Consider the following 14626-nt stretch of genomic DNA (forward strand, 5'->3'; position numbering starts at 1 on the left):
TGTAGGTTTTGTCCTTATTACTATTATTCCTATTGTCGTCCATTCACACCGTTTTTACCATCCACATTCTCTTCTCTCTTGCGGTTCTGCTCTTCAACAAGTAAGTTTTACTGTATTTTTGTATTTCATTTTAATTAATTAGAGTAAATTGAATAACTGTTAAATTTAATTAACAAAGATTTTATTCCCACCGAATAAAATCTTACCTAGCCGTAGAAACCCGTCCCGTGTGTTTAAGAGATTGAACGACACGGGATTGTACGTGTGTACAGTTCGTAAAACTGTTGTCGTCTACGTAATTTGATCACGAAAAAACATATATGTATGGATATGGTATAAAAATATTTGGTAGTTTATTGGCGTATGTTCTCCGGGTGGCTATTTAATATAGGTTGTGTAACGCTTATTTCTTACGGAATATATAATTAGCGTTACACACCCTATATTATATAATGCACCTGGGGAACGACGCCGGAAGGCTGCCGAATATTTTTTCCGTATTCATGCATATATCGTGATCAAATTATGGGGCGCCAGTTTTGCGAACGGGATAGGACCCTGCCCTTTTAGCAGTCAATTACATTGACTTTGCTACGTTGAGCTTATGAACCAGTACCTAATTGTACGTCCTCCAGAAATGAATCCAGACCGGAGTTGGATGTATACGAGGCATGACAGAGGCTTCCTACCGCCAGATTTTTTTCCTAATCTTGAAGATTTTGTGAATTTTGCTATACAACATCCAGAGTGTATGAGTGAAGAAGAGATAAAATGCCCATGTTCTTGGACAAAATGTAGAAATACGAATTTTCGAGATGTAGAAGTTGTGAAACTACATGTCTTGCAGTCTGAATTTGTTCCAAATTACTATGTCTGGATTCACCACAGTGAGGTGAATATCCCTCCTGTTGTTCAGCAGCCGGCTAATGAATACGATTACTATAATGAGGGAGGGGGAGATTTAAACTCCGGTCAGAGAATGGTTATTGATGCTGCTGGTCCTGAAATTTTTGAGGAAGAGACCCCGAATGAAGAAGCTCATAAATTTTTTGATATGATGAGTGCGGCAGAAGAAGAAATATGGCCTGAAAATACTCCGACGATCTGATTCGAGGGGTCTTTTACCGCCATGCAGCCAATCGGTACAAAGACACTCTCCACAACATGAGGCCGGATAAAAAAGAGGGCAGTGTTAGTGCTGACACTTGGGCGTCATGGAAGCGTGTTTGGGATACTGCGGAGGCGAAGAAGAAGTATGATATAGCACGAGCTAATCGGATGAGTGAGCCATCGGGAGCTGGGACCGGACCGGTTCGACATACCGCAGGATCGCGATCGGCTACGAGGCATAAGACAGTAATGGTATGTTTTAAATATTAATAGTATTGTTATATTTTCTTTTAACTACTAATTAATTTAATTTTTTCATTTCATATACTAGACTGAGGAGCTCGGTCGAGAGTCCACTCTGGCTGAGCTGCATGTCAGGTTGCACCTGACAAAAGCTGATCGGACGGTCTTCGTTGACAAGAGATCAAAAGATAAAAATGTAAGTTTGTTTAAACTGTAAATAACTGTTAAGAGTTATAGAATTTTTATAAATAAATATATAGTTGTATAGTTTATTGTAGGATGTTTATGTGATTGTTGTGACTGTTGTTGTGAATGTTGTTGAGTATAGTTGAAAGAGTTGTATGCAGTTGTTTTTGCAGGAAATCCCTAAAAAATGGGTGATGCTCATATTACAGAGGAAATGCTGCCGAATTTTAGTTAGAAATATAGGTTGAAACTAATATTTGTTAAGTATTTTTACAGAATTTAACTAAACTATGAATGTGCTTTTTTTTTCTCAAGACCGTTTCCAGGAAGAGCTTGCTGCAGCGACCCATTCTCAGGACTGGGGAGGGGAGTTTGTCGACTCCTGAGCCGATCGACGAGAACAAGTTGTTTTTGTCTCTGGAGGCAATCAAGAAGCAGCGAGTTTACGGTATTGGTTCAGCTTCCGCATCCTACGTCGGTTAGAGCAGCCGATTGCGTCGGGGATCATCCCAGACACAGCAGCAACCGGCGGTTATCAGTGAGGAGATCGAGAAGCGTATTACGAGAGAGGTTGACGAGCGGGTCGCGCAGCGCATGATCACTGTGGAGGCGGGTTTCGAGCAGCGGGTTGAGGAGCGGATCCGTACTGTAGAGGCGGGTGTCGACGAGCAGATCTGTACTGAGCTTGCGCGGCTGATGACTACACTCCGACCCGAGTTACGCCCGCAGTTCCCACCTCCCCCACCCCCACCTGCTGATGACACCACCAGTTTAGATTAGGATTTTGTGAAACATTTTGACTAATTTATGTGTTTTGTTCGTATATTTTGACATATTTATGTATTTTGTATGCTTTTTAAAGTTTTGTTATATATATATATTACGGATTTGGTTATATATATATATTTATTGTTTCTTATGTGTGTGAATGGTCTGTTTAACAGGTATAATGTATAACTGAAAAAATATGAAAATATGCCGCAAAAAAATTATTTGCAAAAAATCAGACAAATTAGCGACCCTTTTTTTTAATATAGCGACGGAAAATTCTGTCGCTATTCAACCAGGAGACGACTGGTCTTGATATTGGCAACGGACTTTTCCGTCGCCAAAGTCAAGTTTTGCGGACGGAATTGGAGACGGACTAGTTCGTCGCTAATTGTCCGTCGCTAGTCGGTCGGCAATTGGTCGGCTGGCTCGACCAAATTGTCGACTGAGTGTCTCCAACTTACCGACGGAAAAATCCGTCGGTAATTTGGTGACAGATTCGTTTTCGGGTCGCTATTAGAATTAGCGGCCCAAAACTTACCGACGGACTTGGTCCGTCGGTAATCTGTCGCTAATTGTAATCAGCGACGGATTTAGGTGTTTAGCGACGAAAAAATCTGTCGCTAAACACCTGTTTTATAGTAGTGTATGATAATTTATTTAAAAATAAAGTTATATTTAGTGTTTTAATTAATATTTAATTTAAATAACGGGTCATATAGATACCGCTAACGTGCGTAGCACGTGGCGAAACACTAGTACTTATTTTATATGTGGGAAGGGGGGCAGGCAAAATTACGATAATAGATTAAGGGTAAAAAAAGTATAAAATTAATAAGAATTTAATTTAAATAAAATAGTATGAAATAGAGATATAATAGATTAATAAAGAGTTTAACTCTAACTCATATTATAAAATATCAAAATAGTAGGAGTTTAATTGAGTTTAATAATTTCAATAATAATAAAAATACCATATATCATTATATTTGCTAATAGAAGTTTAATTACACTAGAATAATTATTAAGGAGTTTTATGTGGGACTACAAATTAAATTGTTTGAGACTTTCTTAATAATGGCCAGAATATTGCGAGAGCAAGGATTAAATTGACCAACTTTATCAAGTTTCAAACTGTCCAAATAATTAGTTTTACCGTTTTGGACAAATTGAATTATCGGAACCCAAACAATCTTCAAGATATGCATTTTAATAGTCCAAAAATACAAATAAAAAAGAATCGAATTTTAAAAACATTTTTAATATATATATATATATATATATATATATATATATATATATATATATATATATATATATAGATATATACAATCATGTTTATAAGCACTTCCAACATATACAAACACAGCAACTGTAAACAATTTATTTAATATAAGTATTTGATCCGATCGAAACCTTAATCTTAAACTCCTTAAACTTTCCTAATCTGTATCGTATTCGAATCAAATCATTTTAATCCAAGTGGTACGGTCCCGAGATAGTTTGACCGAGTTACCGCTACCACGTGGCATAGTACCGAGATAGTTCAACCGAATTACTCATTCCACTGCTTAATCCAAAGTTGTGGGTTCCGAGATAGTTCGACCGAGTTACCCATCAGATACGGGTCCCAAGATAGTTCCACCGAGTTAACCTCGTATCTGCCCAAGTTAATCCTCCTTTCCACACCATAATCACAAACATGATCAACATTTAATGAGCTCATATCAAACGTATCTATGTATGAATATCTAGACTATTATAAACAGCGGTGATCACACGGCCTATTGACGCCCAATAGGTAGCTCGTTTCTTCGAATCGTATACAAATTCACATTGGCAAATAATTAACAAGTCATAAACAAAGTAATACAATTCATATATCAACAAATCAATCAATAAACAACAATTCAAATATTATCCAATCCAATAAGAACTCAATCAAATCACACTATATAATTTATGCGATGCATTTAACAATAATAATATATATAGTATATATAAAATAGTTTTTAATACGATAATAAGAGTGAGTAAAATTTACTCACCGCTTGCCATCCAGAAACTTCGATAACAGCAAAACGATGTCGCGTTCTATACGTTTCGGGTTCCATTGCTAATCGTCTCGTCAAGTCAATAAAAATTCGATAATAGCTCGAATTATAAACAATCTAACTATAACTAATTAATCCAAGACTAGGTTTCTAGCCAACTTCGGCTATCGAAACCGTTTACTTAAAACAGTCCGACCCCTAAACAAAATAACATTATTAAAGTTCAGAATGTCGCCTATCACTTTCGTTTAGGTCTCGGACTGAGATTAACAACCGAAGGTGTCGGAATTTGGCCCTGAAGTTAATAACTTAGGGCTGTCTTAAATTTCTGATTTATTTGAGCTACGTAGAGGTCAAACTAGCAGAAACTTATACTTAGACATATATAGAAAACAGCTTTAAATTTATGTACCAACAAACGAAACTTAATTCGGAGCTAAATAGCTCGAGATATTGCCCTAACAATATGGTTGTTCCGCAGCGTAATAATTCCAGCAACATCGTCAAATTCTCAAGTTATCTCTTCAACGTTTTGGTCGATTTAAAACAGCCTATAACTCAACATTATACCATCTATTTCATCCCCTAATCATGCCAAAATTATCAACTTGAATCAATCATACTTTAGCTTCATTTTCATTTCAAAAAACTGGTTTAATGTTACGTTCATTACTCGACTTCGTAGCTCCATTTCTTTACGTCAAATTCGATCCGATTAACCACAAACGAAGGGTGGAATCAGCCCCCCTTATCCTCCACATTACCCTCCCCTGTTTTGGACAGGGGAGGGGCTGCTTGAGCCATGGTGAAATACACCATGGCTGCTGCCAGCAACCCTACCGTGCGAAGCACGGTGGTTGATCATTCCCGGACATCAAGGCCCAAAAACAACCACCATTAAAGACAATCAAATCAGAAAATTTTTTGCTACCATAGATACTGATTCTTACCTTTATTTTCTTAGGTCAATCCGTAGATATCTTCCTCCTCTTTCCGTAGCCGCAAGAATCGATCAATTTCGAGTTAAAATGAAGGAGTTATGGTTAATTGAAATTTTTGCATCTTAAGGATTCTTAAGGAAGAAGATGGAGGTATTTGAGAGCTGAGATTGATCTTGATGTATTCTTATTTGAAAGTTAAATAATGGCCCTTTTATATTTATGACAAAAGTTCCACTTTAATTCTTGAATTCGCCACCTCCACGCTTTGATTCGTAACTTTTCTTTCGTCCAATTTAGTCTGTCGATCGCTTAATCGTTCGAACTCGATAAATATCGTAATATTTATATCCAAATAACTAATTCTTTTCCGCTCTCTTATTATTTTATATTCCGATAATATATTTCACTAAATTTCGGCTACAACACTCAATTTTCCAATTTGAGCGAAAATGACTATCTTCGTCACTTTTTCGTCCTTTATTTGATTTGACAAATATCGATATCCAATTATTCGATATTATTTTTAAGAGTATTAATTCCCGTCAACAATCTATTAAATTTCCATTTTCCGGAAATTAAATCTTTATTTTCCAATTTTCGAGACTAAGTGCATTTTATCCACTTTTCCATATTTTCTTTTTTAAGTCTAATTCCATTTCCTTTATGAAATTCTTGATATTGAAATTTTCTTATTGAAATCTCAATATCGACCTACTCGGGTTCCCTTTTATTCAATTATTTTCCGATAATTCCTTTTCTGGCCGCTTTAACTGTTTAAATTTAGATACGTTGCCTACTTTGACAACATCAGACGCACGGGGTATTACATTCTTCCCCCCTTATAAAAATTCGTCCTCGAATTTTCCTATAATTATGTTTTTGGTAAAGATCTTACCATTTTCATACATCGTTTACTTCATTATTACGATGGCGGGTAAATTTGTTACTTCTATTATCGCACATCCTTCGTGTCCTGTTGTAGCTGTTTCTTATACGTCTTTTCACTATAATCGGATATTATTTAATGTACTTTGAATATCCGTTCTGCCGTTGGCCAATTCCTCGCATCTTCTCATTTCTTAGCGTTGATATTCTTCAACGTTTATTCGTCGTTTCTCCGCAATTTCTTGCAAATAATTAACAAGTCATAAACAAAGTAATACAATCCATATATCAACAAATCAATCAATAAACAACAATTCAAATATTATCCAATCGAATAAGAACAACTCAATCAAATCAAACTATATAATTTATGCGATGCATTTAACAATAATAATATATATAGTATATATAAAATAGTTTTTAATACGATAATAAGAGTGAGTAAAATATACTCACCGCTTGTCATACAGAAACTTTGATAATAGCAAAGCGATGTCGCATTCCATACGTTCCGGATTCCATTGGTAATCTTCTCGTCAAGTCTACACAAATTCGATAATAGCTCGAATTAATAACAATCTAACTATAACTAATTAATCCAAGACTAGGTTTCTAGCCAACTTCGGTTATCGAAACCGTTTACTTAAAACAATCCGACCCCTAAAAAAAATAACATTATTAAAGTTCAGAATGTCGCCTATCACTTTCGTTTAGGTCTCGGACTGAGATTAGAACCCGAAGGTATCAGAATTTGGCCCTGAAGTTAATAATTTAGGGCTGTCTTAAATCTCAGAACTGCTATGCGCGACATAATGTTCTGATTTATTTGAGCCACGTAGAGGTCAAACTAGCAGAAATTTATACTTAGACATATATAGACAACAGCTTTAAGTTTCCTTACCAACAAACGGAACTTAATTCAAAGCTAAATAGATTGAGATATTGCCCTTACAATATGGCTGTTCCGCAGCATAATAATTCCAGCAACATCGTCAAATTCTCAAGTTATCTCTTTAACGTTTTGGTCGATTTAAAACAGCCTATAACTCAACATTATACCATCTATTTCATCCCCTAATCATGCCAACATTATAAACTTGAATCAATCATACTTTAGCTTCATTTTCATTTCAAAAAACTGGTTTTATGTTACGTTCATTACTCGACTTCGTAGCTCCATTTTTTACGTCAAATTCGATCCGATTAACCACAAACGAAGGGTGCAACGCACCATGGCTGCTGCCAGCAACCCCACCGTGCGAAGCACTGTGGTTCATCATTTCTGGCCATCAAGGCCCAAAAACAACCACCAATTCATCTTCCACCTACATGAAACCCTAACACACTCAATATTCAGCCATAGCACAACCCTTACAGCTCACAACAAATCAATAATTTCAGCCTATAACTAACTAATCATACACCAAAAGCATCATTTCTATACTTATAATCATCAACATCAACAACCACCATTAAAGACAATCAAATCAGAAAAATTTGTGCTAAACCCTAACCATATATACTGATTCTTACCTTGATTTTTTTAGGTCAATCCGTAGATATCGTCCTCCTGTTTCTGTAGCCGCAAGAAGTTATGGTTAATTGAAATTTTTGCATCTTAAGGATTCTTAAGGAAGAAGATGGAGGTGTTTGAGAGATGAAATTGATCTTGATATATTCTGATTTGAAAGTTAAATAATGGCGCTTTTATATTTATGACAAAAGTTCTACTTTAATCCTTGAATTCGCCACCTCCTCACGCTTTGATTCGTAACTTTTCTTTCGTCCATTTTAGTCTGTCGATCGCTTAATCGTTCGAACTCGATAAATATCGTATTATTTATATTCAAATAAATAACTTTTCTCCGCTATCTTATTATTTTATATTCCGATAATTTATTTCACTAAATTTCGGCTACAACGCTCAATTTCCAATTTGAGCGAAAATGACTATTTTCGTCACTTTTTCGTCCTTATTTTGATTTGACAAATATCGATATCCAATTATTTGATATTATTTTTATAAGTATTAATTCCCGTCAATAATCTATTAAATTTCCATTTTCCGGGAATTAAATCCTTATTTTCCAATTTTCGAGACTAAGTGCACTTTATCCACTTTTCCATATTTTCCTTTTTAAATCTAATTCCATTTTCTTTATGAAATTCTTGATATTGAAATTTTCTTATTAAAATCTCAATATCGACCTACTCGGGTTCCCTTTAATTCAATTATTTTCCGATAATTTCTTTTCTGGCCGCTTTAACTGTTTAAATTTAGACATATTGCCTACTTTAACAACGTCAGACACACGGGGTATTACAAAACTAATTTAGTGCGTTTTGTATAGTATTATTGGTAAACGGGTAGTAAATTATGTAATAATTCATTTTAACACTTTATAATTTAAAAATAAAAATTGATTTTTAAGTAAACTGATAGTAGATCATTAGTAGACTGTTAGTGAATTTATAGCAAACCGTTGATGAACTGAAATCGTATTTTTGCAAATGAAAAAAGTAGTTTTATAACATCCATTGGTTAACTAATTTTGGTCAAAAGGTATTTATGAGAATATTTAGTTGTTTAATAGGTATTTGTCTAAAAATCCTTTATCTTTTCTGTAAATATCGTCCAAACAATAATGTTCAATTTAGTTCAAATTTGAACATGTAATATTTTAAAAAGGCCTAATTATCTAAAGACACATCTTTTCATATATTTTTTTTATTACCTCGCTCACTTTTCAAAATCTCTGATTTATTTTTTAATGTTCACTTCCATTATAGCCATTTGTTTATATTGAAGTGACAAAAAAATTCAAATAACCTCTTATATTACTTCACTTTTAAAAAAAGGTAATGTCATAAAAATTCATAAACTTTACACGTTTTTTCAATTTTTTCACGTTCTTTAAAATTTCTCATAAAAATACACCAACTTTCATTTTTTTCAAATTTATACACAGTGCTGACGTGGCACTCATTCATTGGTGCAATTTGCTGATGCGTAAGTCATTTTTAACCAATGAATGAGTGACACATCAGCACCGTGTATGAATTTGGAAAAAAATAAAAGTTGGTTTATTTTTATGAGAAGTTTTAAAGAACGTGAATAAATTGAGAAAACGTGTAAAGTTGGTGAATTTTTATGACATTAACCCTTTTTAAGATCTATTATTATAAAAATATAAATTTGAACAATATGAAGTCATATAAACGATAAATTTGAACTTTGCTTTCATTTTAATTTGGACAAATGGCTATAATTGAAAATAAAAATTGAAAAATTGACTAAAATTAAAAAATTGAAAAATACGGCCACAAATAAAAATAATTAAAAAGGTTGATATTTCTGGTGATTAAGCCTTAAAAAAGAAGAGAAAATAACAAGAAAACCACAATAATGATTCACTATTTCATATAATATAATATTAAATAATTTATTTATTTTATTACAATTTTTTTTCGTAAAATACCAATTTCTATTATTACTTTTCAACCAAAACCACCTTTCTTCCAAATCAACATGTGTCCCCTCTCACTATGTCATGCACCTGTTGCAATATCATTCTTAGTAAATATAAGGTGCACCATTTGATGCACCTGTTATATATAATGAATGACACACGTGGATCATTCTTAACAATAATCAGGTGTATCTTTTGGTATACCTGATATAATCAGGTGTATCTTTTATTTTCTTAATATAAATTATATATTCATATAATTATATATTTATTTAAATTAGACATAAAATTTATTTATTAAAATTAAATTTTGAAAATATTAATTTTAGTTTTAATTTTAAAAACACAAATATAATGCTCTTTTTTTATTTATATCTCCGATATATATTTTATATGTCTCTTATATACTATATAATATATTTATTCAATATATATATATATATATATATTTGATAAATATTCGATTGTTTGAACTTATTTTCTTATTTTATATACATTTTATTACATATTTTTTATACTTATTTGATATATTTTTGAGATGTGTCGAAATATTTTTATATATATTACATATATATCTTTTATACATATTTGATATATATCTGATACATGATATGTACATTTTTTAAATTTATTTAATAAATACATTTCTGATACATAATTTATACATTTATTGGTGGGTTTCCAAAATCTTGTATCGAAAAAGTATCAAGTTTTTGATAGATATTTGATACACATTTCGATACATTTCTGATACATATTCGATACACCTCTGATACATATGGGGTGGTGATTTGAAGAGTAAAAACAAGGTCTAATATGGGGCTATAAAGGACTTCGTTTTCTAACAAAGCACGGTGGGTAACTGGAGATTCTTGACCGGAATGAGTTGACCGGAGAATGATATTTCGTTGAGAAATGAATTGATCAGCTTTATAGATACATTGATTTATTATTTAAAACATAAATAGTTAAACAACCCGTAGGTATTTTAAAATTTACTTAATAGATACATCGTTAATACATAATTTTGTCACGACCCTAAATCGAGGGCCGCGACCGGCGCTAGGGAATGGGAATTGTAGTTCTGAAATCCGTAGCAAGCCTGAAATTCACTAAAACTTTTTCGCAAATAAACAATCATACAATGACTTTACAAACGCGGCATTTAAACAAAGATACATTTATATGCATTGGTAAAACCATACAACGTGCTCGGACTTATCGTTTCTGTATCATGTACGTACTAGTCTGGCATAAATCAATATGTCGAAATTACATCACAGGAATTTACCTCTATGGTACAATTCATAACTATCGTAGCCAAATCAACATGTACATAACAGACAGCAACTATAAACCATATAAAATTTCACTGCTGTAATAGGCCACGACACTGGTCAGACATCACAGTACTACAGCATCTACGGAAGTCGGGATTGTACATAGCCAAAAGAACGTCTGGAAAAAATTAGACTTCTAGCCACGTGTAGAGTTTAGGTACCTGAAAAACACACTATTGGGGGTTCAGCTATTAAGCTAAGTGAGTTATAATTTACCTACCATATTATCAAAAAAAGCATCGCATTTAAAACATTTTTAAAGTACATATACAATCATAATTTCAAACAATTCCAACATATACAATCACAGCGACTGCAAACAATTCACTTAAGACAAGTATTTGATCCGAACGAAACCTTAATCTTAAACTCTTTAACCTCTCCTAATCCGTATCATATTCGAATCAAATCATTTTAATCCAAGTGATACGGTCCCGAGATAGTTCGACCGAGTTACCGCTACCACGTGGCATAGTCCCGAGATAGTTCAACCGAGTTACTCATACCACTGCTTGATCCCAAGGTGTGAGTCTCGAGATAGTTCAACCGAGTTACTCACTAGATATAGGTCCCGAGATCCCAGATCCACCGAGTTACCTCGTATCTACAAAATTATGATCCTCCTTTCCATTTCGTGATCACAAACATGATCAACATTTAATGAGCTCATATCAAACGTTTTATGTACGAATATCTAGACTCATACAAACACCGGTGATCACACGACCTATTGACGCCCAATAGGTAGCTCGTTTCTTCGGATCGTATACAAATTCACATTGGCAAATAATTAACAAGTCATAAACAAGGTAATACAATCCATATATCAACAAATCAATACATAAACAACAATTCAACTATTATCCAATCCAATAAGAACAATTAAATCAAATCAAACTAAACAATTTATGCGATGCATTTAATAATAATGATATATATAGTATATATAAAATAGTTTTTAATACGATAATAAGAGTGAGTAAAATATACTCACCGCTTGTTATCCATAATCTTCGATAATAGCTAGCAATGTCGCGTTCTGTAAGTTTCGGGTTTCACTTGTAGTCGCCTCGTCAAGTCTACACAATTTCGATAATAACTCGAATTAATTACAATCTAACTATAATTAATTAATCCAAAACTAGGTTTCTAGCCAACTTCGGCTATTGAAACCGTTTACCTAAAACAGTCCGACCCATAAACAAAATTGACATTCTTAAAGTTCAGAACGTCTCCTACAACTTTCATTTAGGTCTCGGACTGAGATTAGCACCCGAAGGTGTCGGAATTTGGCCCCGAAGTTAATAACTTAGGGCTGTCCTAAATTTCAGAACTACTATGCGTGACATAATGTTCTGATTTATTTGAGCCACTTAGAAGCCGAACTAGCAGAAACTTATACTTATACATCTATAGAAAACATCTTTAAGTTTCCGTACCGACAAACGGAACTTAATTTGGAGCTATATAACTCGAGATATTGCCCTGGCAATATGGCTATTCCGCAACGCAATAATTCCAGCAACATCGTCAAATTCTCAAACTATCTCTTTAACGTTTTGGTCGATTAAAACAACCCTATTACATTGACATTCCAATTAATCAAATTCAATCCATCAAATTTTAATACTCCTACTAACCAAAATCCTTTCAATCATTTCAATTCAATTGATTGTATTGTTTTACATCAACTTTTTTAGCCTATGTTTTAATCGTGAAAGACTCAATCTATAACTCCGACTCCTATGCATTTCAACTATCAAAACAGCCCCCTAATATGTTATAATCATCAACCTTGAATCATCAAAACCTTAACTCGAAGTTTGCTTCAAAACGATTTTACGTTACATTCAATTTCTAACTTCGTAACTTGTCAATTTACGTCAAATTAAACGTATTAAACCTCAACGAAGGTGGCATTAGCCCCCCCCTTCTATCCTCCATCAAACCCTAACATCATATATATCACAACTCTTATATCCTCACCAATCAACCCTCAATTTAGAATAAATACAATCAATTCACCTCCTAAATATCATTTCTAACCATCAAATCATCATCACCATTAATCCTCATCAAAATAGAAAAATTACAGCTAAACCCTAATCATATATACTGATTATTACCTCAATTATCTGAGCTCAATACATAGATATCATCCTCCTCTTTCCGTAGCCGCGAGAATCAATCAAATCCGAGTTAAAATGACTAAGTTATGATCAATTGAAATTTTGGCATGCTTTAGGTTAAGAGGTTGATGAAGATGGGGGTTGAGAGCTGAGTAATTATGCCTATATTCTGATTTAAAACTCAAACAAATGGCTATTTATATTTATGGCAAAGTTCCACTTTAATCCTTGAATTTGCCACCTCCTCACGCGTTGATTCGTAACTTTTCTTTCGTCCAATTTAGTCCGTTGATCGCTTAATCGTTCGAACTCGATAAATTTTGTATTATTTATATCCAAATAAATAATACTCTTCCGCTATTTTATTATTTTATATTCCGTTAATTTATTTTGATAATTTTCAGCTAAAAACGCTCAATGTCCAATTTGAGCGAAAATGACTATTTCCGTCACTTTTTTCATCCTTATTTTCATTTGACAATCCTTTTGCGCCAGTACTGTTGCGAAACTGGGACTTGTCGGCTTACGATCGATATCCAAATAATCGATATTATAATCTTAAATACCAATTTCCTTTAATAATTTATTTATATAATATTTTTCGGGTAATAAAATTCTATTTTCCAATTTCTTAGGAACTTTAACTTATTTTGAATTTCAACTTTTCTTACGATTTTCTTTAGTCCCGTCAAACTAATTTAGACATTATAAATAATGAAATTTCTTCTTTAAATTTCAATATCAACCTATTCTCATCCTTATTTAAATATTTCCTTATTAAATCCTTTTCTTTTCTAGCCGTTTCATTATTTCAATTCAGACATGTTGCCTACTTTGGCAACGCCGGACATACAGGGTATTACATTCTTCCCCCCTTTTAAAAAATTCGTCCTCGAATTTTCCTATAATTCTTTTTCTGGCAAATATCTTACCATTTCCTTACATCGTTTACTTCATCATCACAATGGCGCATAAACTTGTCACTTCGATTATCGCACATCCTTCACGTCCTTTTATTGCTGTTTCTTATACATTTTCACTATAATCAGATCCTCTTTAGTGAAATTTGACTATTCATTTTGTCGTTGGCCAATTCCTCGCATCTTCTCATTTCATAGTGTCGATATTCTTCAACGTTTATTTGTCGTTTCTCTGCAATTCCTTGCAAGTCGTATTTGTAGCGTATCATATTTGATACTATCTTAAAACATCCTTTAAATATCTTGAATTATTAATAAAAATCTTAATTTGATTAATTTATAACAATTTAATTGAATAACTTAATATTTTAAGTTATTTTAAACTTATCCAAAATTGCTCTTCTGGTCAACTTTGACCCTAAAATCACTCCTTTCGAGTAGCTTGTCTGTTAATCAAAATTGATAAACTTATAGACTGCAGCGCTATCTCCAACTTTTATTTGAACATCGAGTTAAAAATAATCCTTGATGATGTCGAAAACTTGCGCTGAAAATGCCTCTTTGAGGTAGTTTTGAGACT

Source organism: Mercurialis annua, linkage group LG5 (genome assembly GCF_937616625.2).
Source record: "Mercurialis annua linkage group LG5, ddMerAnnu1.2, whole genome shotgun sequence".
NCBI lineage: Eukaryota > Viridiplantae > Streptophyta > Magnoliopsida > Malpighiales > Euphorbiaceae > Mercurialis > Mercurialis annua.